At 48.1% G+C, this 24,471-nt stretch overlaps 1 protein-coding gene across 3 annotated transcripts in view; it reads left to right on the plus strand.

Annotated features, from left to right (window-relative positions):
* Positions 1-24,471, plus strand: part of LOC134909100 (alpha-1,4-N-acetylglucosaminyltransferase-like) — a 322,027-nt gene that overhangs the window by 175,679 nt on the left and 121,877 nt on the right. The gene's annotated exons all lie outside the window — the stretch shown is intronic.

Here is a 24,471-nt window from a genome sequence, read left to right on the forward strand (position 1 = left end):
GGAATGTCTGCTGGAGCTCTGTATGCCTCCTTCTGGCCTAAACTCTCTTTATATAGGGACCATTTAATCCATTTCTTACTAATAGAGGAACTTCCTGGAGCACAGTTGCCCTCTGCTGTCTCAAACACATAATGTTGATGGACGCTATTTTCTATCATTGAAATATTGGGGATGACCGCAGACTTCCATTTGGAGGCAATGGCGGCTTTAGAAGCTATGAGGATATGTCCTAGAATATATCTGTCACTGCTGGACATCTCCTTCCCATAATAGTGAAAGAGTGCTAAGAGGGGGTCAGGCACAAGGACCATTCCCAATATATGGGAAATGAAAAGGAACACTTCACTCCACAGTGCCCGGATTACCGGGCATAACCAAAAAATGTGTAAAATATCGCCCACCATCCCACAGTTTCTCCAGCAACTAGCGGAGACATCAGGCCAGATTTTGTGTAAACGGTCCGGTGTTAAATATACCCTATGGACCAGTTTATAATACATTTCACAATGATTTACACATTTAGAAATTCTAAAACAAGATTTAAAGATATATTTCCAGATATCCTCCGTAAAGACTGCTGGGAGGTCTCTTTCCCATTTAGTCTGTGCAGGGAAGACCCCATGATGAGACTCGGTTACAATATGCTGATACCATCTGGAAATGCCTCCCCTGTTGCCTCTGGGTATTAGGAGTGACATCAGTATTTTAGGGGGATCAGTATGTGGGGCCCGACTTGGAGAGCAACTCTGAAGCCAATGCCTTAATTGTAGATATTTATGAAAGTCTTGTTTGGGTACCTGAAATTGATCTTGGAGTAGGGAGAAGGGGACTAAGGCACCATCTCGGAGGACATCTTTCAGAGTGTTGAGACCCAAGGTTCGCCAGTGGTGTAATTGCAAATCTGGGATCAGTAGGGCTATAGCGTGGAGGGATAGCTTGGGGGAGGGCAAAGCACCAGGAGGGAGAGACTTTGATACTTCCTTCCATGCCAGTAAAGTTGCGTGAACTGCTGGGCACTCGGCAACTCTGGCTGGGATTGATTTGAAGGGCAGCCATAACAGATCCGATAGTGTGTAGGGGGATATTGCGTCTTGTTCCAGGGATACCCACGGTTTAACATTGCCCTGGGTGAACCAATCTCTAACTTGGGTGAGCAGACAGGCGATGTGGTATCTTTCCAAGTCTGGATATGCTACTCCCCCGTCACCTTTTGACGCAGTCAACGTGGATTTCGCTACTTTCGGCTTTAAGCCCCCCCATATATATTTAGTCAATAGACGATTGAATCTATTACAAACGTCTTTAGGGAAAACCCTAGGGATGGTACGAAAGAGGTACATCAATTTTGGTAAAAGGACCATCTTTGCTGCCGCCACCCGTCCGACCCAGGAGACCTCCTGCATCATCCAATCTTTAATTAACAATTCAAATGCGCGAAAAAGCGGGTCATAGTTGCACCCCATTAAGTCCCGCCCTCTAGATAGGTGAACACCCAGATATTTAAGCGATCTAAGTTGCCACGCATATTTATAGTCATTCTTTAGACGACTAAGAGCGCTGTCAGAAATATTTAAGGGTAGGGCCTCAGTCTTAGTAGCGTTCAGTTTGTAGTAAGAGACCGCTGCATAAGAGTTTAAAAGAGAATGTAAATGGGGTAGGGACGTTTCGGGCTCTCTAAGACATACCAGAATATCATCTGCAAAAAGACATATTTTATGTGGTGTCCCTCCCACCTCTGGACCCACAATTGAGTCTGACACCCTGATTCGTTCTGCCAGCGGTTCCACAGCTAGTACAAAGATAAGGGGTGATAGTGGGCATCCCTGCCGGGTCCCATTAGTAATATTAAATATAGAGGAGCTGCACCCATTGGTGAAAACCGAAGCCGAAGGGGAGGAGTACAAGGCAAAGATAGAGTCTAGTATCCTACCCGCAAATCCAAAATGACCTAGGGTAACCCTCAAATAATCCCAATGGAGCCTATCGAATGCTTTTTCTGCATCCAGGGAAAGAAGCAAGAGAGGTTCGCCCAGGGCCTGGCAGCGGTCAATCAGGTTAATAACCCTACGTGTGTTATCTGACGCTTGCCTGCCTAGAACAAAACCCACCTGATCCGGGTTAATCAAACTAGGCAGGAGAGGGGAGATCCTATTTGCAACCATTTTGGCGAACAATTTAAGGTCGGTGTTCAGCAATGCTATTGGGCGGTAATTCTGAACCACCGTAGGGGATTTTCCTGGCTTAGGGATGGTAACTATTCGAGCCTCTAACATCTCTTTCGGGAAACATGTGGAGTCAGTGGCTTCATTATAGACTGACTTTAAGAGTGGGACAAGGGTAGATTTGAATGTTTTGTAGAAGCTGGAGGGGTACCCATCCGTGCCGGGGGCTTTATTTACAGGACAGGAGTCAATGGCTGCTTCGACTTCGTCGAGTGACCAGGGAATATTAAGGGATTTGCGGGTCTGGGAGTCTATGTTGGGGAGCGACAACCCGTCCAAGAATCCGGTAATGTCTGCCAGGGTGGGCTGAGGGGTACCAGAGTCATCTCTTAGGTTGTACAGCTGCGAGTAATAATCAGCAAACGCATTTGCTATCTCTACCGGATCAGTTACTTTGACTCCAGAAGATGTATGAATCGCATGTATGCGTTCCTTGGCTCTACGCCCTCTCAATTTACGCGCCAATAACCGTCCCGCCCTATTACCCAGCCTATAATATTTTTTATTTAGCCGCTGCAGGTTGCGGTGAACTTCGGTTAGGGCAAAGGAGTTTACTTTGTCACGGGCACTGAGAAGTTGTTTATAAAGAGATTTATTATCGGGGCTAATTTTATGTGCAGCTTCTAACCGGGCGGCCTCTCTTTCGGCCGAGGCTTGTCTCTTCCTATAATCGCGTTTAAGTCTAGCCGCACTTTGAATTGCAGAACCTCTAATCACGGCTTTCAGAGAACACCAATGGGTGAAGACGGATGTGTCCCCGGGGCAGTTAGTGGACAGATATAAATCCAGAGATTGCTGGATGGCCTGAAGAGCCTCAGGGTGGGTCAGCAAATATTGGCCCATTCGCCAGGGGGCATGAGGGACCACCCTTTTACTGGTATCCCAAACAACCATAAGCGGTGAGTGATCCGACCAGGACATGGGTAATATGTCTATCTTGCTAATAGCCGCTAGTGTCCATTTATCTGCTAGTGCTAAGTCTATTCGTGAGTACGAACTATGTACGTGAGAATAGAAAGTATAATCCCGTTCTGTCGGATGTTTAGCCCTCCAAACGTCATACAGTGCGTACTCAGCTAGCAGTTGACCAAATTTGCCTGTGGGTTCCTGGGGTGGACTGCTACGGAGGGTCCGGGTCGGACGGGAGCGGTCAACAGTAGGGTCCAGTACCATATTAAAGTCACCTAAAATCAAAAGGGCTACCTTAGTATGTTCCTTAAGAGTTCTACAGAAGGTTCTAAGAAACGGAATTTGTTTGGCATTAGGTGCATAGCACGAGACCAAGGTGGTTTCTACATTATCCAATTTGCCCACTAAGATTAAATATCTCCCGTCTGGGTCCTCATATTTATCGGACAGAACAAACGAACAGTGTTGTGCTATAAGAAGAGCCACGCCAGCTTTCTTGGCGGGTCCGTTTGCCATATAACAGTGGGGATAGCGTGAATTAGTGAAGGAGGGGGGGTTTTGACTCTGAAAGTGGGTCTCTTGTACTGCCACCACCTGTGCCTTGAGTTTATGAAAAAAGTTCAAGGCTACTCTTCGTTTATGGGGAGAATTGAGCCCTTTGGCATTAATAGAGATTATATTAACCATAATCTATTGCCACTAAGACTGATAATTCCTTTGAGCAATTTCCGTGTTCAAACTGATATACCTGAAAGGGGGGGGGGGACATATCTGGGAACAGGAAGGAAGACAGAAAAAAAATTAGAAAAACAAAACTGAATTGATCTCTCGTGAGATCATAACCAGTCGCCATAATAAGGTGGCTGTGTAGTCTAGAGGGGGGGTTAGTGGCATAGCACCTACCCATTGCCATACATTTATACTGTAAACTATGCAGAACACATGAACATCTCGATACTATTAGGGCATGTAAATACCCATGTTAGTAAATAGAACATAAAGAACATAAAATGCATAACAAAAACAGTCCAACCTGGAATCAGGGCATAGAAACCAACAATGAAATCAATAGAATCATTAGGGACTCTCCAGCGGCTCGCCCTACATATCGAGTACCTGGGTTATATCAACAGATTAATTTTGGTAGGGGTCCGCCATGTCCAGGGAAGCTCCATACACCTCGCTTATAAGAAAGAGAAAAGAACAAACTAGGCAGCCAGTAAAATACAGTATACAAATCTAAGAATACTTCTGAAACACGGACTGATCGCCCGCTGCATTCAATGCCTCTCCCGGCCCATAACGTTCCCCCGGATAAGGGTAGAGGTAAAGCTGGCAATACCATCATCATAACCGGAGAGCCATCAGAGAGGAGTAGAGAGGTAGCATATTTGGGAGCTTTCCGATCCCGCGCAGGCCGCCTCACTTCACCGAAGACCAGTCCTGCTGGAGTCGACGGGGTGAGGAGTCCGCAGAGGGTTCTACAATGTTCCAGGATTTGAGCAGCTTTGCTCCTTCATCTGCGGTAGAAATAGAGACAGTGGAGCCATCTCGGTGAATCAGCAGCTTGGTGGGGAAACCCCAGCGATAAGGGATATCCGCCTTCCTGAGAGCTGTCGTGATAGAGTGAAAGGAACGCCGTTTATATAGGGTGGCTGCGGACAAATCTCCGAAAAGTTGAAGGCCTTTAAGGGCTGAAGATGTGTCTGACGTTGGTCTGGATGCTTTTAGCAAGGCCTCCTTCACGTGGAAGTAGTGCATTTTCATTAGGACATCTCTAGGCGCGTCCCCTGGTGCTGCTCTAGCCTTTGGTAGTCGATGTATTCGGTCGATGAGGAGATCTGCCGAAGGGGACTGGGGTAATAGAGCTTTAAATAGGGCCACGGCATAGTCGTGTAAACTGCTATGTGACACAGACTCGGGGACTCCACGCAATTTAAGATTGCTTCGACGCGATCTGTCCTCCAGATCTGTGACTTTGTTCCGCAAAAGCTTTACCTCTGCTTCCAAAGCGTCATGGGCGTCTAGCAGGTTGTTATGGGATCCCACGACCTCCTCCATTTTAGTTTCCAGATGGTCAGTGCGGCCACCTAGGTCATCTATGGATTGTTGACACGCCGTTAATGTGGTGCGAAATTCCGCTGCCACGTCCTCCTTGAAGCGAGACAGAAGTAGTTTCATCGTGCCCACAGTTAGAGCGTCTCCATCTTTGACATTGTCCAGGCTTGTGGCAGCTTTGGGTGTGGAAGGGGGCACCTCCAGGGAGGGGGGGGTTTGCGGGATCGTATCTGTCGTGGAGGGTCCGGTGGTTTTAGAGCCCGACATCCTTGTAGATGATTTGAAAAATGAAAGCTGCTGTGCGGGCTTTGATGGCTTGTTGCGTCTGGCAGGCATACTAATGCCTAAGAGAAATAGGTCGACGGTTCCGATCACTTAAATAGGAAAATTCGGAGGCTCCGCTGTCTCCGAGATCATCGAGATGTCACGAAGATATTGGCATGGGTAGAAGAAACTGCTTGTTTTACATTGGCATGAGCAGGGCCAGCAGGGCTAAGCGACTAGACATCTTCTTCTGTATGCACACGAAGCCTTGGGGGGAACTCCAGTCCCGCACCTCCGGCCCCCTAGGTACCATCGGGATCGGGCCACCGGTTGTAAAGGGTTTAGATCCAGCCCAGGGATCTCCGGAGGAAAATTATAACTTGGAGATAGAAGGTTCTGGGTGTTTCAATGTGCAGTTGGATGACCCTGTCAATCGTGTTCGCCTCCACCGCTGCGCCTGTCTGGGCCTCTTTCCCACGGCTTCCAGGTCCAACGTGGGGCACCCGCAGATCGTAGGACTCCCCCGGTGACCACCCGTACTATCCAATGAGCCACCTACAGCCGTATGTGATCTCGCAGAGGGGCCAGGACGCTCAGGTCTCTCAGATATCTGCAGAGAAGCTGGTGTGGTAGGGTGAATCAGGGGGGTCTGTATCTCCTGGAGCCGCCCAGCTAATCCCAGACCTCAGATGGACCGGGGGGGACGTCTGGTATGTTTGCTTCTTTCTACCTCTCTAGCAAGCGGGGGGGGGGGGGGGGGGGGGGAGCCACGGCCAGGCCCGCGGTCCTCGGCAGCAGTGCGCCGCTGGTATCAGACAAAAGCACCCGGGGGGGGAGAGATATATTCACCTCCTTGAGGCCAATGCTGTAGTCTCTTACCGCCTAAGGCCGCCCAACGTCTCCTCCGGGTCACCGCCGCCTCGCCTCCACCCGCTCGTCCTCCGCAAGATGGCCGCCGCCCGCGTTCCGAGGCGCGCTGCACGGCTTCGATCCGGTCCCGGATCTCCCCCGCCAGCCAGCAAGGACTGCTGGACCTATGCAGAGATGTCAGTGATGATGTCCCAGCTAGGGGCAGGGTGCAGGCAGGTCCGGCTGCGGGCGCCCGGTAAGGGTCCACGGGGAGGGGAGAGAGGAGTGCTGTTGGCTCGTCCGAGCCGTGCCCGCAAGTCTCACTCACCCGGGGGCCGCCCGACGTCTCCTCCTCGCTGCGGCTGTGCTTTCTCTCCGTGTGCGGCACCCAAGATGGCCGCCGCTCGTGTCACGGAGCGCGCGGCTTGTCCCCGATCCGGGCCCGGAGCACCCCCGTAGTTCGGCAAGGGGCACTGGGCAGGTTGCAGTGGGGGTCCCAGCAGGAGCAGGGTCCAGGCGGGCCTCTCGAACGTCCCGGGAGGGCAACCGCACGGCTCGTGGGTATATGTTTAAATTGAGGCCCCGGCTTCTGAGCAAGGAGTAGGCCGCAATCCGCGGGAGCCAGGATACCGGCTCCCCGACTCCGCAGCACTACTTCCCTGCTTTAATGCTAGTCCAGTGCAGTAGCCAGAGGGTCCAGGGTATGAGATATTATATGGGAAGGCTCTTTTTATATATTTAAACTCTCAGATCCCTGATAGCTCATGTAAAGTGCTGCCTTCTCCTTCAGCCTCCAGGCCACGCCCCCCCCCCCCCCCCAAAAGGATTCTTATGGCGTATCCTTTCCCGCAAATGGATAGGATACGATGGGAATCTTCTCCTAAGGTGGACAAGGCATTAACATGTTTATCAAAAAAGATAGCGCTGCCATCCCAAGATACGGCTTCCCTCAAGGATGCTGCTGATCGCAGACAGGAGGTTACCATGAAGTACATTTACACACATTCAGGTACAATTCTTAGACCGGCAATGGCGTCGGCCTGGGTTTGTAGTGCTGTCGCAGCATGGAAAGACTCCTTATCTACGGAAATTGAGACCCTAGATAAGGATACCATTTTAATGACCCTAGGGCATATAAAAGATGCTGCGTTCTATATGAGGGATGCTCAAAGAGACATTTGTTTAGTAAGTTCCAGAATAAACGCTATGTCTGTTTCTACTAGGCGAGTCTTATGGACCCGACAGTGGACGGGTGATGCCGACTCAAAGAGGCATATGGAGTCTTTGCCTTACAAAGGTGAGGAGTTATTTGGAGAAGGCCTCTCGGACTTCGTCTCCACAGCTACGGCAGGTAAATCGAATTTTTTGCCTTATATTCCCTCACAGCCTAAGAAAGCGCCTCATTATCAAATGCAGTCCTTTCGTTCGAATAAAAGCAAGAGTACGAGGATCGTCCTTTCTTGCCAGAGGTAAGGGCAGAGGAAAAAAGCTGCACACAGCTAGTTCCCAGGAACAGAAGTCCTCCCCTGCCTCTGCAAAATCCACCGCATGACGCTGGGGCTTCCCTGGGGGAGTCCGCTCAAGTGGGGGCACGTCTTCGACTTTTCAGCCACATCTGGGTTCATTCACAGGTGGATCCCTGGGCAATAGAAATTGTTTCTCAGGGATACAAGCTGGAATTCGAAGAGGTGCCTCCTCGCCGGTTTTTCAAATCGGCTCTACCTGCGGCTCCCTCAGAGAGGGAGTTAGTGTTGAATGCAATACAAAAATTGTATCTTCAACAGGTAGTGGTCAAGGTTCCTCTACTGCAGCAAGGAAAGGGTTATTACTCAACCCTGTTTGTGGTTTGAATTTAAAATCCCTGAACTTATACTTGAGAAAAGTTAAAGTTCAAGATGGAATCGCTCAGGGCGGTCATCGCCAGCCTGGAAGGGGGGAATTTTATGGTGTCCCTGGACATAAAGGATGCATACCTCCATGTTCCAATATTTCCTCCTCATCAGGCGTTCCTGAGATTTACTGTACAGGATTGTCATTACCAATTTCAGACGTTGCCGTTTGGGCTTTCAACGGCCCCGAGGATTTTCACCAAGATAATGGCGGAAATGATGGTGCTCCTGCGCAAGCGAGGGGTCACAATTATCCCATACTTGGACGATCTCCTCATAAAAGCGAGATCTCGGGAGAAGTTACTGGACAGCGTGTCTGTCTTTGAAGGTGTTACAGCAATACGGCTGGATTCTCAATATCCCGAAGTCACAGTTGGTTCCTACGACGTGTCTGACCTTCTTGGGCTTGATTCTGGACACAGACCAGAAGAAGGTTTTTCTTCCAAGGGAAAAAGCTCAGGAGCTCATGACTCTGGTCAGGAACCTATTGAAGCCAAAACAGGTGTCAGTGCATCACTGCACTCGAGTCCTGGGGAAAAAGGTGGCATCGTACGAAGCCATTCCCTTCGGCAGGTTCCATGCGAGGACCTTCCAATGGGACCTACTGGACAAGTGGTCCGGGTCACATCTACAGATGCATCAGAGGATCACCCTGTCCCCCAGAACCAGGGTGACTCTCCTGTGGTGGCTGCAGAGTGCTCACCTCCTAGAGGGTCGCAGGTTCGGCATTCAGGACTGGATCCTGGTGACCACAGACGCAAGTCTCCGAGGTTGGGGAGCAGTCACACAGGGAAGAAATTTCCAAGGGCTTTGGTCGAGTCTAGAGACTTGTCTCCACATCAACATCCTAGGGTTGAGGGCCATATACAACGCCCTACGTCAAGCGGAGGCATTACTTTGCGACAAACCAGTTCTGATTCAGTCGACAATGTCACCGCAGTAGCTCATGTAAACCATCAATGCGGCACAAGGAGCAGGGTGGCAATGGCGGAAGCCACCAGGATTCTTCGCTGGGCGGAAAGTCATGTAAGCGCACTGTCAGCAGTGTTCATTCCGGGAGTAGACAACTGGGAAGCAGACTTCCTCAGCAGACACGACCTGCCCCAAAATAGACATGATGGCGTCCCGTCTCAACACAAAATTAAAAAGGTATTGCGCCAGGTCAAGAGATCCTCAGGCGATAGCTGTGGACGCCCTGGTGACACCATGGGTGTTTCGGTCGGTCTATGTCTTTCCTCTCATACCCAAGGTGTTGAGAATAATAAGACAGCGAAGAGTGAGAACAATCCTCATTGTTCCAGATTGGCCACGAAGGTCTTGGTATCCGGATCTACAGGAATTGCTCACAGAAGATCCGTGGAAAAAGGTATTCCGGATGAGGTAATTCCTACGCTAATAAAGGCTAGGAAGAACGTGACATCAAAACATTATCACCGAATATGGAGAAAATATGTTTCTTGGTGTGAGGCCAGGAATGCTCCTACGGAGGAATTCCATCTGGGTCGTCTCCTTCACTTCCTGCAAACTGGAGTGAATTTGGGCCTAAAATTAGGCTCCATAAAAGTTCAGATTTCGGCCTTATCCATTTTCTTTCAAAAGGAATTTGCCTCTCTACCGGAAGTACAGACTTTTGTAAAGGGAGTACTGCATATTCAGCCTCCTTTTGTACCTCCGGTGGCACCTTGGGACCTTAACATGGTGTTAAGTTTCCTTAAGTCACATTGGTTTGAACCACTCAAAATGGTGGAGTTAAAATATCTCACTTGGAAGGTGGTCATGTTGCTAGCCTTGGCTTCGGCTTGGCGAGTCTCGGAATTGGCGGCTTTATCACATAAAAGCCCCTATCTGGTTTTTCATGTGGATAGGGTGGAAATGCAGACTCGTCCTCAATTCCTACCTAAAGTGGTTTCATACTTTCATATGAATCAACCTATTGTGGTGCCTGTGGCTACTCTTGACTTGGAGGATTCCGAGTCCCTGGATGTGGTCAGGGCTTTGAAAATTTACGTGGCCAGAACGGCTAGAGTCCGAAAAACAGAAGCACTATTTTTCCTGTATGCAGCCAACAAGGTTGGCGTTCCTGCTTCAAAGCAGACTATTGCTCGCTGGATCTGTAACACGATTCAGCAGGCGCATTCTACGGCAGGATTGCCATTACCAAAATCGGTTAGGGCCCATTCCACTAGGAAGGTGGGCTCTTCTTGGGCGGCTGCCCGAGGGGTTTCGGCACTACAGCTGTGCCGAGCTGCTACTTGGTCGGGGTAAAACACCTTTGCAAAGTTCTATAAGTTTGATACCCTGGCTGAGGAGGACCTCCTGTTTGCTCAATCGGTGCTGCAGAGTCATCCGCACTCTCCCGCCCATTTGGGAGCTTTGGTATAATCCCCATGGTCCTTACGGAGTCCCAGCATCCTCTAGGACGTTAGAGAAAATAAGATTTTAAACCTACCGGTAAATCTTTTTCTCGTAGTCCGTAGAGGATGCTGGGCGCCCGTCCCAAGTGCGGACTACTTCTGCACGACTTGTATATAGTTATTGCTTAAATAAGGGTTATATTATAGTTTCATCGGTTTTGGACCGAAACTATGTTGTTTTTCATACTGTTAACTGGTTAGTTTAACACAGGTTATACGGTGTGATTGGTAAGGCTGGTATGAATCTTGCCCTTGGATTAACTAAAATCCTTTCCTCGTACTGTCCATCTCCTCTGGGCACAGTTTCTCTAACTGAGGTCTGGAGGAGGGGCATAAAGGGAGGAGCCAGTGCACACCCAGAGTCAAAGTCTTTCTTAGAGTGCCCATGTCTCCTGCGGAGCCCGTCTATCCCCATGGTCCTTACGGAATCCCAGCATCCTCTACGGACTATGAGAAAAAGATTTACCGGTAGGTTTAAAATCTTATAATTTCCAAAATAGAATGAATTATATTTTCACCAACTAATAGTAGTTACCAACCTGATATCTCCATCATTGTTAATGACTTGACAGTCAACCCCACCCCACAAGATCACTGCCTAGGTGTCTATATTGACTCTGAACTGTCCTTTGATCCCCACATTAAATCTGTCTCAAAATCATGTTACCTACATCTAAAAACATATAAAAAATACGACCATATCTTACACAAGACATGGCACAAACTCTAATCCATGCTCTCAGTATCTCCTGCATTAATTATTGCAATAGTCTTCTTACTAGTCTTACCAATAATACGGTGTGATTGGTAAGGCTGGTATGAATCTTGCCCTTGGATTAACTAAAATCCTTTCCTCGTACTGTCCATCTCCTCTGGGCACAGTTTCTCTAACTGAGGTCTGGAGGAGGGGCATAAAGGGAGGAGCCAGTGCACACCCAGAGTCAAAGTCTTTCTTAGAGTGCCCATGTCTCCTGCGGAGCCCGTCTATCCCCATGGTCCTTACGGAGTCCCAGCATCCTCTACGGACTATGAGAAAAAGATTTACCGGTAGGTTTAAAATCTTATAATTTCCAAAATAGAATGAATTATATTTTCACCAACTAATAGTAGTTACCAACCTGATATCTCCATCATTGTTAATGACTTGACAGTCAGCCCCACCCCACAAGATCACTGCCTAGGTGTCTATATTGACTCTGAACTGTCCTTTGATCCCCACATTAAATCTGTCTCAAAATCATGTTACCAACATCTAAAAACATATAAAAAATACGACCATATCTTACACAAGACATGGCACAAACTCTAATCCATGCTCTCAGTATCTCCTGCATTAATTATTGCAATAGTCTTCTTACTAGTCTTACCAATAATAGAGTCTTACCACTACAATCCGTTCTGAATACAGCTACAAAGCTAATCTTCCTTGCTAAATGTTCCTGATCTGCTGATCCGCTCTGTCAGTCCCTCCATTGGTTATCAGTTTTCTACCATATTCAATAAAAAATACTTTTGCTTACATACTGCGCCAACATACATCTCTTCACTCATCTCAAAATATAACTCAACCAAACCTCTCTGCTCTACACAAGATCTTCGTCTCTCATCCACACTTATTACTCCCATTCATGATTGTAGGACTTTCTTTGAGCTGCACTCACTCTATAAAAATTTTCACTCCAGCATTGGAGAGTGTAGAGAGAGGACGTGTCTCCGTCCTCAGTGTCCTGCATCATTTCAGTGGTCGTGTATTGTGCTGCATCAGTCCAGTCATAGTGATTGTGTCCTCTGCTTCCATATGTCCAGTGCTGCTATATAAGTCCAGTCCATTGCAATGGTGCTGTGTTATCCTGCACCAGTCACAGTGGTGGTGTCCCTGTGCTGCTGTATATGTCCAGTGCTGCTGTATAATAAGTCCCTTAAAGTGTCGCTGTGTTTTCCTACATCAGACCAGTGGTAGTGTCCTGTGCTGTATATTAATTACTCCAAATAAAGGGGTTATTAACATTTAATCCAAACATCATTTTTGCAGGGTTTGCACTGTGTGGTGTGGGGGTACGCTCGCCTGTGCTGCATATTATTATAATAGCTCCAAATAAAAGGGTTGTTATTATCCAAATTAATTTTACAGGCTTCGCCATGTGTGTATGTGGTTTAGGGGTACGCTCTCCTGTGCCACCAATATTGTCGTGTATTACATCTGGGCAAATTCCAGCACATCCCATGTGGTTTGTGCCGCACACTTGTGTCGCTTAGCTTAGTCATACAGCTACCTCATTGCACCTCTTTTACTTCTTTGCATGATGTGCTGTTTGGGGTCTAGTTTTTTTTAAGTGCCATCCTGTCTGCAACTGCAGTGCCATTCCTAGATGGGCCAGGTGTTTGTGCCGCACACTTGTGTCGCTTAGCTTAGTCATCCAGCCACCTCGGTGCAACCTTTTGGCCTAAAAACAATATTGGGAGGTGTGAGGTGTTCAGAATAGACTGGAAATGAGTGGAAATGAATGCTATTGATGTTAATAATACCGTAGGATCAAAATTTAGAGATGAGCGCCTGAAATTTTTCGGGTTTTGTGTTTTGGTTTTGGGTTCGGTTCCGCGGCCGTGTTTTGGGTTCGAACGCGTTTTGGCAAAACCTCACCGAATTTTTTTTGTCGGATTCGGGTGTGTTTTGGATTCGGGTGTTTTTTTCCAAAAACACTAAAAAACAGCTTAAATCATAGAATTTGGGGGTCATTTTGATCCCAAAGTATTATTAACCTCAAAAACCATAATTTACACTCATTTTCAGTCTATTCTGAATACCTCACACCTCACAATATTATTTTTAGTCCTAAAATTTGCACCGAGGTCGCTGTGTGAGTAAGATAAGCGACCCTAGTGGCCGACACAAACACCGGGCCCATCTAGGAGTGGCACTGCAGTGTCACGCAGGATGTCCCTTCCAAAAAACCCTCCCCAAACAGCACATGACGCAAAGAAAAAAAGAGGCGCAATGAGGTAGCTGTGTGAGTAAGATTAGCGACCCTAGTGGCCGACACAAACACCGGGCCCATCTAGGAGTGGCACTGCAGTGTCACGCAGGATGTCCCTTCCAAAAAACCCTCCCCAATCAGCACATGATGCAAAGAAAAAGAAAAGAAAAAAGAGGTGCAAGATGGAATTGTCCTTGGGCCCTCCCACCCACCCTTATGTTGTATAAACAAAACAGGACATGCACACTTTAACCAACCCATCATTTCAGTGACAGGGTCTGCCACACGACTGTGACTGATATGACGGGTTGGTTTGGACCCCCCCCCAAAAAAGAAGCAATTAATCTCTCCTTGCACAAACTGGCTCTACAGAGGCAAGATGTCCACCTCATCTTCACCCTCCGATATATCACCGTGTACATCCCCCTCCTCACAGATTATCAATTCGTCCCCACTGGAATCCACCATCTCAGCTCCCTGTGTACTTTGTGGAGGCAATTGCTGCTGGTCAATGTCTCCGCGGAGGAATTGATTATAATTCATTTTAATGAACATCATCTTCTCCACATTTTCTGGATGTAACCTCGTACGCCGATTGCTGACAAGGTGAGCGGCGGCACTAAACACTCTTTCGGAGTACACACTTGTGGGAGGGCAACTTAGGTAGAATAAAGCCAGTTTGTGCAAGGGCCTCCAAATTGCCTCTTTTTCCTGCCAGTATAAGTACGGACTGTGTGACGTGCCTACTTGGATGCGGTCACTCATATAATCCTCCACCATTCTATCAATGTTGAGAGAATCATATGCAGTGACAGTAGACGACATGTCCGTAATCGTTGTCAGGTCCTTCAGTCCGGACCAGATGTCAGCATCAGCAGTCGCTCCAGACTGCCCTGCATCACCGCCAGCGGGAGGGCTCGGAATTCTGAGCCTTTTCCTCGCACCCCCAGTTGCGGGAGAATGTGAAGGAGGAGATGTTGACAGGTCGCGTTCCGCTTGACTTGACAATTTTGTCACCAGCAGGTCTTTCAACCCCAGCAGACCTGTGTCTGCCGGAAAGAGAGATCCAAGGTAGGCTTTAAATCTAGGATCGAGCACGGTGGCCAAAATGTAGTGCTCTGATTTCAACAGATTGACCACCCGTGAATCCTTGTTAAGCGAATTAAGGGCTGCATCCACAAGTCCCACATGCCTAGCGGAATCGCTCCGTGTTAGCTCCTCCTTCAATGCCTCCAGCTTCTTCTGCAAAAGCCTGATGAGGGGAATGACCTGACTCAGGCTGGCAGTGTCTGAACTGACTTCACGTGTGGCAAGTTCAAAGGGCATCAGAACCTTGCACAACGTTGAAATCATTCTCCACTGCACTTGAGACAGGTGCATTCCACCTACTATATCGTGCTCAATTGTATAGGCTTGAATGGCCTTTTGCTGCTCCTCCAACCTCTGAAGCATATAGAGGGTTGAATTCCACCTCGTTACCACTTCTTGCTTCAGATGATGGCAGGGCAGGTTCAGTAGTTTTTGGTGGTGCTCCAGTTTTCTGTACGTGGTGCCTGTACGCCGAAAGTGTCCCGCAATTCTTCTGGCCACCGACAGCATCTCTTGCACGCCCCTGTCGTTTTTTAAAAAATTCTGCACCACCAAATTCAAGGTATGTGCAAAACATGGGACGTGCTGGAATTGGCCCAGATTTAATGCACACACAATATTGCTGGCGTTGTCCGATGCCACAAATCCACAGGAGAGTCCAATTGGGGTAAGCCATTCCGCGATGATCTTCCTCAGTTGCCGTAAGAGGTTTTCAGCTGTGTGCGTATTCTGGAAAGCGGTGATACAAAGCGTAGCCTGCCTAGGAAAGAGTTGGCGTTTGCGAGATGCTGCTACTGGTGCCGCCGCTGCTGTTCTTGCGGCGGGAGTCCATACATCTACCCAGTGGGCTGTCACAGTCATATAGTCCTGACCCTGCCCTGCTCCACTTGTCCACATGTCCGTGGTTAAGTGGACATTGGGTACAGCTGCATTTTTTAGGACACTGGTGACTCTTTTTCTGAGGTCTGTGTACATTTTCGGTATCGCCTGCCTAGAGAAATGGAACCTAGATGGTATTTGGTACCGGGGACACAGTACCTCCAACAAGTCTCTAGTTGGCTCTGCAGTAATGATGGATACCGGAACCACGTTTCTCACCACCCAGGATGCCAAGGCCTCAGTTATCCGCTTTGCAGTAGGATGACTGCTGTGATATTTCATCTTCCTCGCAAAGGACTGTTGAACAGTCAATTGCTTACTGGAAGTAGTACAAGTGGGCTTACGACTTCCCCTCTGGGATGACCATCGACTCCCAGCGGCAACAACAGCAGCGCCAGCAGCAGTAGGCGTTACACGCAAGGATGCATCGGAGGAATCCCAGGCAGGAGAGGACTCGTCAGAATTGCCAGTGACATGGCCTGCAGGACTATTGGCATTCCTGGGGAAGGAGGAAATTGACACTGAGGGAGTTGGTGGGGTGGTTTGCGTGAGCTTGGTTACAAGAGGAAGGGATTTACTGGTCAGTGGACTGCTTCCGCTGTCACCCAAAGTTTTTGAACTTGTCACTGACTTATTATGAATGCGCTGCAGGTGACGTATAAGGGAGGATGTTCCGAGGTGGTTAACGTCCTTACCCCTACTTATTACAGCTTGACAAAGGGAACACACGGCTTGACACCTGTTGTCCGCATTTCTGGTGAAATACCTCCACACCGAAGAGCTGATTTTTTTGGTATTTTCACCTGGCATGTCAACGGCCATATTCCTCCCACGGACAACAGGTGTCTCCCTGGGTGCCTGACTTAAACAAACCACCTCACCATCAGAATCCTCCTGGTCAATTTCCTCCCCAGCGCCAGCAACACCCATATCCTCCTCATCCTGGTGTACTTCAACACTGACATCTTCAATCTGACTATCAGGAACTGGACTGCGGGTGCTCCTTCCAGCACTTGCAGGGGGCGTGCAAATGGTGGAAGGCGCATGCTCTTCACGTCCAGTGTTGGGAAGGTCAGGCATCGCAACCGACACAATTGGACTCTCCTTGTGGATTTGGGATTTCAAAGAACGCACAGTTCTTTGCGGTGCTTTTGCCAGCTTGAGTCTTTTCAGTTTTCTAGCGAGAGGCTGAGTGCTTCCATCCTCATGTGAAGCTGAACCACTAGCCATGAACATAGGCCAGGGCCTCAGCCGTTCCTTGCCACTCCGTGTGGTAAATGGCATATTGGCAAGTTTACGCTTCTCCGACGACAATTTTATTTTAGGTTTTGGAGTCCTTTTTTTACTGATATTTGGTGTTTTGGTTTTGACATGCTCTGTACTATGCCATTGGGCATCGGCCTTGGCAGACGACGTTGCTGGCATTTCATCGTCTCGGCCATGACTAGTGGCAGCAGCTTCAGCACGAGGTGGAAGTGGATCTTGATCTTTCCCTAATTTTGGAACCTCAACATTTTTGTTCTCCATATTTTAATAGGCACAACTAAAAGGCACCTCAGGTAAACAATGGAGATGGATGGATTGGATACTAGTATACAATTATGGACGGGCTGCCGAGTGCCGACACAGAGGTAGCCACAGCCGTGAACTACCGCACTGTACTGTGTCTGCTGCTAATATATAGACTGGTTGATAAAGAGATAGTATACTCGTAACTAGTATGTATGTATAAAGAAAGAAAAAAAAACCACGGTTAGGTGGTATATACAATTATGGACGGGCTGCCGAGTGCCGACACAGAGGTAGCCACAGCCGTGAACTACCGCACTGTACTGTGTCTGCTGCTAATATATAGACTGGTTGATAAAGAGATAGTATACTCGTAACTAGTATGTATGTATAAAGAAAGAAAAAAAAACCACGGTTAGGTGGTATATACAATTATGGACGGGCTGCCGAGTGCCGACACAGAGGTAGCCACAGTCGTGAACTACCGCACTGTACTGTGTCTGCTGCTAATATATAGACTGGTTGATAAAGAGATAGTATACTCGTAACTAGTATGTATGTATAAAGAAAGAAAAAAAAACCACGGTTAGGTGGTATATACAATTATGGACGGGCTGCCGAGTGCCGACACAGAGGTAGCCACAGCCGTGAACTACCGCACTGTACTGTGTCTGCTGCTAATATATAGACTGGTTGATAAAGAGATAGTATACTCGTAACTAGTATGTATGTATAAAGAAAGAAAAAAAAACCACGGTTAGGTGGTATATACAATTATGGACGGGCTGCCGAGTGCCGACACAGAGGTAGCCACAGCCGTGAACTACCGCACTGTACTGTGTCTGCTGCTAATATATAGACTGGTTGATAAAGAGATAGTATACTCGTAACTAGTATGTATGTATAAAGAAAGAAAAAAAAACCACGGTTAGGTGGTATATACAATTATGGACGGGCTGCCGAGTGCCGACACAGAGGTAGCCACAGCCGTGAACTACCGCACTGTACTGTGTCTGCTGCTAATATATAGACTGGTTGATAAAGAGATAGTATACTCGTAACTAGTATGTATGTATAAAGAAAGAAAAAAAAACCACGGTTAGGTCACTGGTATATACAATTATGGACGGGCTGCCGAGTGCCGACACAGAGGTAGCCACAGCCGTGAACTACCGCACTGTACTGTGTCTGCTGCTAATATAGACTGGTTGATAAAGAGATAGTATACTACTAATATTATATACTGGTGGTCAGGTCACTGGTCACTAGTCACACTGGCAGTGGCACTCCTGCAGCAAAAGTGTGCACTGTTTAATTTTAATATAATATTATGTACTCCTGGCTCCTGCTATAACCTATAACTGGCACTGCAGTAGTGCTCCCCAGTCTCCCCCACAATTACAAGCTGTGTGAGCTGAGCAGTCAGACAGATATATAATATATATAGATGATGCAGCACACTGGCCTGAGCCTGAGCAGTGCACACAGATATGGTATGTGACTGAGTCACTGTGTGCTGTGTATCGCTTTTTTCAGGCAGAGAACGGATTATAAATAAAAGTGGTGGTCACTGGTCACTATCAGCAAAACTCTGCACTGTACACTACTGAGTACTCCTAATGCTCCCCAAAATTAGTAAATCAAGTGTCTCTCTAATCTATTCTAATTCTAAACGGAGAGGACGCCAGCCACGTCCTCTCCCTATCAATCTCAATGCACGTGTGAAAATGGCGGCGACGCGCGGCTCCTTATATAGAATCCGAGTCTCGCGATAGAATCCGAGCCTCGCGAGAATCCGACAGCGTCATGATGACGTTCGGGCGCGCTCGGGTTAACCGAGCAAGGCGGGAAGATCCGAGTCGCTCGGACCCGTGAAAAAAAACATGAAGTTCTGGCGGGTTCGGATTCAGAGAAACCGAACCCGCTCATCTCTATCAAAATTACCCCCAAATTCTATGATTTTAGCTGTTTTTATGTTTTTTTTCAAAAATCATCCAGATCCAAAACCAAAACATAAAAGAATGGTTTTGGCAAAACCAATCCAGATCCAAAACTCGAGGATGGAACCAGAACCAAAACACGAAAAGTGCCCGACGCACATCTCTACTTTTAACCCAGGATATTGCACATGAGCTCGCCTAACCTGGGTTGCTGTAAGGGCCCAGGGGAAATATCTTGGGTCGAGTGACCCGGTATTTCAACCCCGGTTACAAACAGGGTTGAACACGGTTTTAACCCTGGTCGCTGTGTGGTGTGAATGGGTTGCCAAGTCGATGCGACCCGATTCCTGTTCACACTATATGGATGGGCGGCATTTGGAGATCATCTGATCTGTAAGTGCCATCCTGTATGTGTCACCAGTGGGTTCACCAACCTGGCAATATGCCAGGCTGTTGACAGAGGTGTTAAAGGGGCTTAGGTGGGCACCCAGGAAGCACCCGTGTATGGCTCCCGGGGGTGACCCGCCTGTTGCGGTCTTAAAGGGTATCCATCACCCTACGTGGTTCCTTTTTCCTTTCTGTTCAGTGCTGAAAGTAGGGTGGTACGGGTTGGTACGGAGTACCATTAGGAAATATGGTGGTGGTACTCCGTACCACCAGTCCACAACTGGGGCATAATTTATAAGGGGAATTTTTGTGTGTGGGACATAAAATTATGTCAGTGACATAACTGTGTGTGGCATAATATGTAATAGGCATTATGGTGTTTGGTATAATATGTAAGGCATTACAGTGTGTGGCATAATGTTTAATGGGCATTACGGTGTGGCATAATGTGTAATGGGTGTTACGTGTCTGGTATAATGTGTAATGGGCATTACGGTGTGTGGCATAATGTGTAATAAGCCTTACGTGTGTGGCATAATGTGCAATGGGCATTATAGTGTTTGGCATAATGTGTAAGGGGCATTACGGTGTGGGGCATAATGTGGCTATTCCCCTCTTGTCATGTAGCCACTACCCTACCACGTCCATTTTTACTGACAGTACCACTAAGAAAAAATGTATACTTGCACCACTGCCTCTGTTACTTGGCATTAGAACAAGACAGCAGCTGATATTTGCAGCTATATATTTGGTGACATTCCTATTAATATGAAAAAATCCATTAGATAAGCTCTCATATATTAGCTCCAAGATCTCAGGAGGATTAAAAGTCAATGGTCAAAACACTTATTCCAGATTCACATAAAAATCAAATAATAACATCCGCATAGTGTACAAACATCCTGTAATAATTCTATCTGGTACATGATGAGCTGATGCAGATGTGTAACTGCAACGCACTGGAGCTTGAGATCACAGTATCCTACATACAGGGGTGTAGCAAGGTGTCATGGTGCCTGGAGCAAGGTATGTTTCAGCGCCCCCCTCCCCTGTACTGAATTGGGGGCATGGCCACCTGGGCCGGTTCTAGACCCTGTGGCACCCAGGGCAAAATTTTCCTTTGGTGCCCACTCCCCCCCCCCCCCTACTCCCCGAGGGCGCGCAGCAAAAAATAAGATTTTACTCACCGGTAAATCTATTTCTCGTAGTCCGTAGTGGATGCTGGGAACTCCGAAAGGACCATGGGGAATAGCGGCTCCGCAGGAGACTGGGCACAACTAAAAGAAAGCTTTTAGGCTACCTGGTGTGCACTGGCTCCTCCCACTATGACCCTCCTCCAAGCCTCAGTTAGGATACTGTGCCCGGAAGAGCTGACACAATAAGGAAGGATTTTGAATCCCGGGTAAGACTCATACCAGCCACACCAATCACACCGTATAACTCGTGATACCATATCCAGTTAACAGTATGAAACATAACTGAGCCTCTCAACAGATGGCTCATAACAATAACCCTTTAGTTAACAATAACTATATACAAGTATTGCAGACAATCCGCACTTGGGATGGGCGCCCAGCATCCACTACGGACTACGAGAAATAGATTTACCGGTGAGTAAAATCTTATTTTCTCTAACGTCCTAGTGGATGCTGGGAACTCCGAAAGGACCATGGGGATTATACCAAAGCTCCCAAACGGGCGGGAGAGTGCGGATGACTCTGCAGCACCGAATGAGAGAACTCAAGGTCCTCCTCAGCCAGGGTATCAAATTTGTAGAATTTAGCAAACGTGTTTGCCCCTGACCAAGTTGCAGCTCGGCAAAGTTGTAAAGCCGAGACCCCTCGGGCAGCCGCCCAAGATGAGCCCACTTTCCTCGTGGAATGGGCTTTTACTGATTTAGGATGCGGCAATCCAGCCGCAGAATGCTCCAGCTGAATTGTGCTACAAATTCAGCGAGCAATAGTCTGCTTAGAAGCAGGAGCACCTATTTTGTTGGGTGCCTACAGGATAAAAAGCGAGTCAGTTTTCCTGACTCCAGCCGTTCCGGAAATATAATTTTTTAAGGCCCTGACTACGTCCAGTAACTTGGAATCTTCCAAGTCCCTAGTAGCCGCAGGCACTACAATAGGTAGGTTCAAGTGAAAAGCTGATACCACCTTAGGGAGAAACTGGGGACGAGTCCTCAATTCTGCCCTATCCATATGGAAAATCAGATAAGGGCTTTTACCTGACAAAGCCGCCCATTCTGACACACGCCTGGCCGAAGCCAAGGCCAACAACATGACCACTTTCCACGTGAGATATTTCAAATCCACAGTTTTAAGTGGCTCAAACCAATGTGATTTTAGGAAACTCAACACCACGTTGAGATCCCAAGGTGCCACAGGAGGCTGAATATGTAGCACTCCCTTTACAAATGTCTGAACTCCAGGCAGTGAAGCCAGTTCTTTCCGGAAGAAAATCGACAGAGCCGAAATCTGGACCTTAATGGAACCCAAGTTTAGGCCCATAGTCACTCCTGACTGTAGGAAGTGCAGAAAACGATCCAGCTGAAATTCCTCTGTTGGGGCCTTCCTGGCCTCACACCACGCAACATATTTTCGCCAAATACGGTGATAATGGTTTGCGGTCACTTCTTTTCTGGCTTTTATCAGCGTAGGAATGACTTCCTCCAGAATGCCCTTTTCCTTTAGGATCCGGAATTCAACCGCCATGCCGTCAAACGCAGCCGCGGTAAGTCTTGGAACAGACAGGGCCCCCGCTGTAGCAGATCCTGTCTGAGCGGTAGAGGCCATGGGTCCTCTGATATCATTTCTTGAAGTTCTGGATACCAAGCTCTTCTTGGCCCATCCGGAACCACGAGTATCGTTCTTACTCCTCGTTTTCTTATTATTCTCAGTACCTTTGGTATGAGAGGCAGAGGAGGGAATACATAAACCGACTAGTACACCCACGGTGTCACTAGAGCATCCACAGCTATTGCCTGAGGGTCCCTTGACCTGGCGCAATATCTAGTTTTTTGTTTAGGCGGGACGCCATCATGTCCACCTGTGGCCTTTCCCAACGGTTTACCAACAGTTGGCAGACTTCTGGATGAAGTCCCCACTCTCCCGGGTGTAGGTCGTGTCTGCTGAGGAAGTCTGCTTCCCAGTTGTCCACTCCCGGAATGAACACTGCTGACAGTGCTAAGACGTGATTTTCCGCCCATCGGAGAATCCTTGTGGCTTCTGCCATCGCCATCCTGCTTCTTGTGCCGCCCTGTCGGTTTACATGGGCGACTGCCGTGATGTTGTCTGATTGGATCAGTACCGGCTGGTTTTGAAGCAGAGGCCTTGCCAGACTTAGGGCATTGTAAATGGCCCTCAGTTCCAGAATATTTATGTGTAGGGACGACTCCTGACTTGACCAAAGTCCTTGGAAATTTATTCCCTGTGTGACTGCCCCCCAACCTCGAAGGCTGGCATCCGTGGTTACCAGGACCCAGTCCTGTATGCCGAATCTGCGGCCCTCTTGAAGATGAGCACTCTGCAGCCACCACAGTAGAGATACCCTGGTCCTTGGAGACAGGGTTATCAGCCGATGCATCTGAAGATGCGATCCCGACCACTTGTCCAAGAGGTCCCACTGAAAGGTTCTTGCATGGAACCTGCCGAATTGAATTTTGCTTCGTAAGAAGCTACCATTTTTCCCAGAACTCGTGTGCAGTGATGCACCGATACCTGTTTTGGTTTCAGGAGGTCTCTGACTAGAGATGACAGCTCCTTGGCTTTCTCCTGCGGGAGTAACACTTTTTTCTGTTCTGTGTCCAGAACCATCCCCAGGAACAGTAGGCGTGTGGTAGGAACCAGCTGTGACTTTGGAATGTATAGAATCCATCCGTGCTGTTGTAGCACTTCCCGAGATAGTGCTACTCCGACCAACAACTGCTCCTTGGACCTCGCCTTTATAAGGAGATCGTCCAAGTACGGGATAATTAAAACTCCCTTTTTTCGAAGGAGTATCATCATTTCGGCCATTACCTTGGTAAAGACTCTCGGTGCCGTGGACAGTCCAAACGGCATTGTTTGGAATTGGTAATGGCAATCCTGTACCACAAATCTGAGGTACTCCTGGTGAGGATGGTAAATGGGGACATGTAGGTAAGCATCCTTGATGTCCAGGGATACCATGTAATCCCCCTCCTCCAGGCTTGCAATAACCGCCCTGAGCGATTCCATCTTGAACTTGAATTTTTTTATGTATGTGTTCAAGGATTTCAAATTTAAAATGGGTCTCACCGAACCGTCCGGTTTCGGTACCACAAACAGTGTGGAATAGTAACCCCGTCCTTGTTGAAGTAGGGGCACCTTGACTATCACCTGCTGGGAATACAGCTTGTGAATTGCCTCTAGCACAGCCTCCCTGCCTGAGGGAGTTGTCAGCAAGGCAGATTTGAGGAAACGGCGGGGGGGAGACGCCTCGAATTCCAGCTTGTACCCCTGAGATACTACTTGAAGGATCCAGGGATCCACCTGTGAGCGAGCCCACTGATCGCTGAAATTTTTGAGGCGGCCCCCCACCGTACCTGGCTACGCCTGTGGAGCCCCCGCGTCATGCGGTGGACTCAGAGGAAGCGGGGGAAGAATTTTGATTATGGGAACTGGCTGACTAGTGCAGCTTTTTCCCTCTTCCCTCGTCTCTGTGCAGAAAGGAAGCGCCTTTTACCCGCTTGCTTTTCTGAAGCCGAAAGGACTGTACCTGATAATACAGTGCTTTCTTAGGCTGTGAGGAAACCTGAGGTAAAAAAAATTTCTTCCCAGCTGTTGCTGTGGATACGAGGTCCCAGAGACCATCCCCAAACAATTCCTCACCCTTATAAGGCTCTATGTGCCTTTTAAAGTCAGCATCACCTGTCCAGTGTCGGGTCTCTAATACCCTCCTGACAGAATGGACATTGCATTAATTCTGGATGCCAGCCGGCAAAATATCCCTCTGTGCATCCCTCATATATAAGACGACGTCTTATGTTCGCAAAATAGTATCCCTGTTTGACAGGGTTACAGACCACGCTGCAGCAGCACTATCTGCAGGTCTCAGTCTAGTACCTG

The sequence above is a fragment of the Pseudophryne corroboree genome, chromosome 4, assembly GCF_028390025.1.
Source record: "Pseudophryne corroboree isolate aPseCor3 chromosome 4, aPseCor3.hap2, whole genome shotgun sequence".
In the NCBI taxonomy this organism is placed as follows: domain Eukaryota; kingdom Metazoa; phylum Chordata; class Amphibia; order Anura; family Myobatrachidae; genus Pseudophryne; species Pseudophryne corroboree.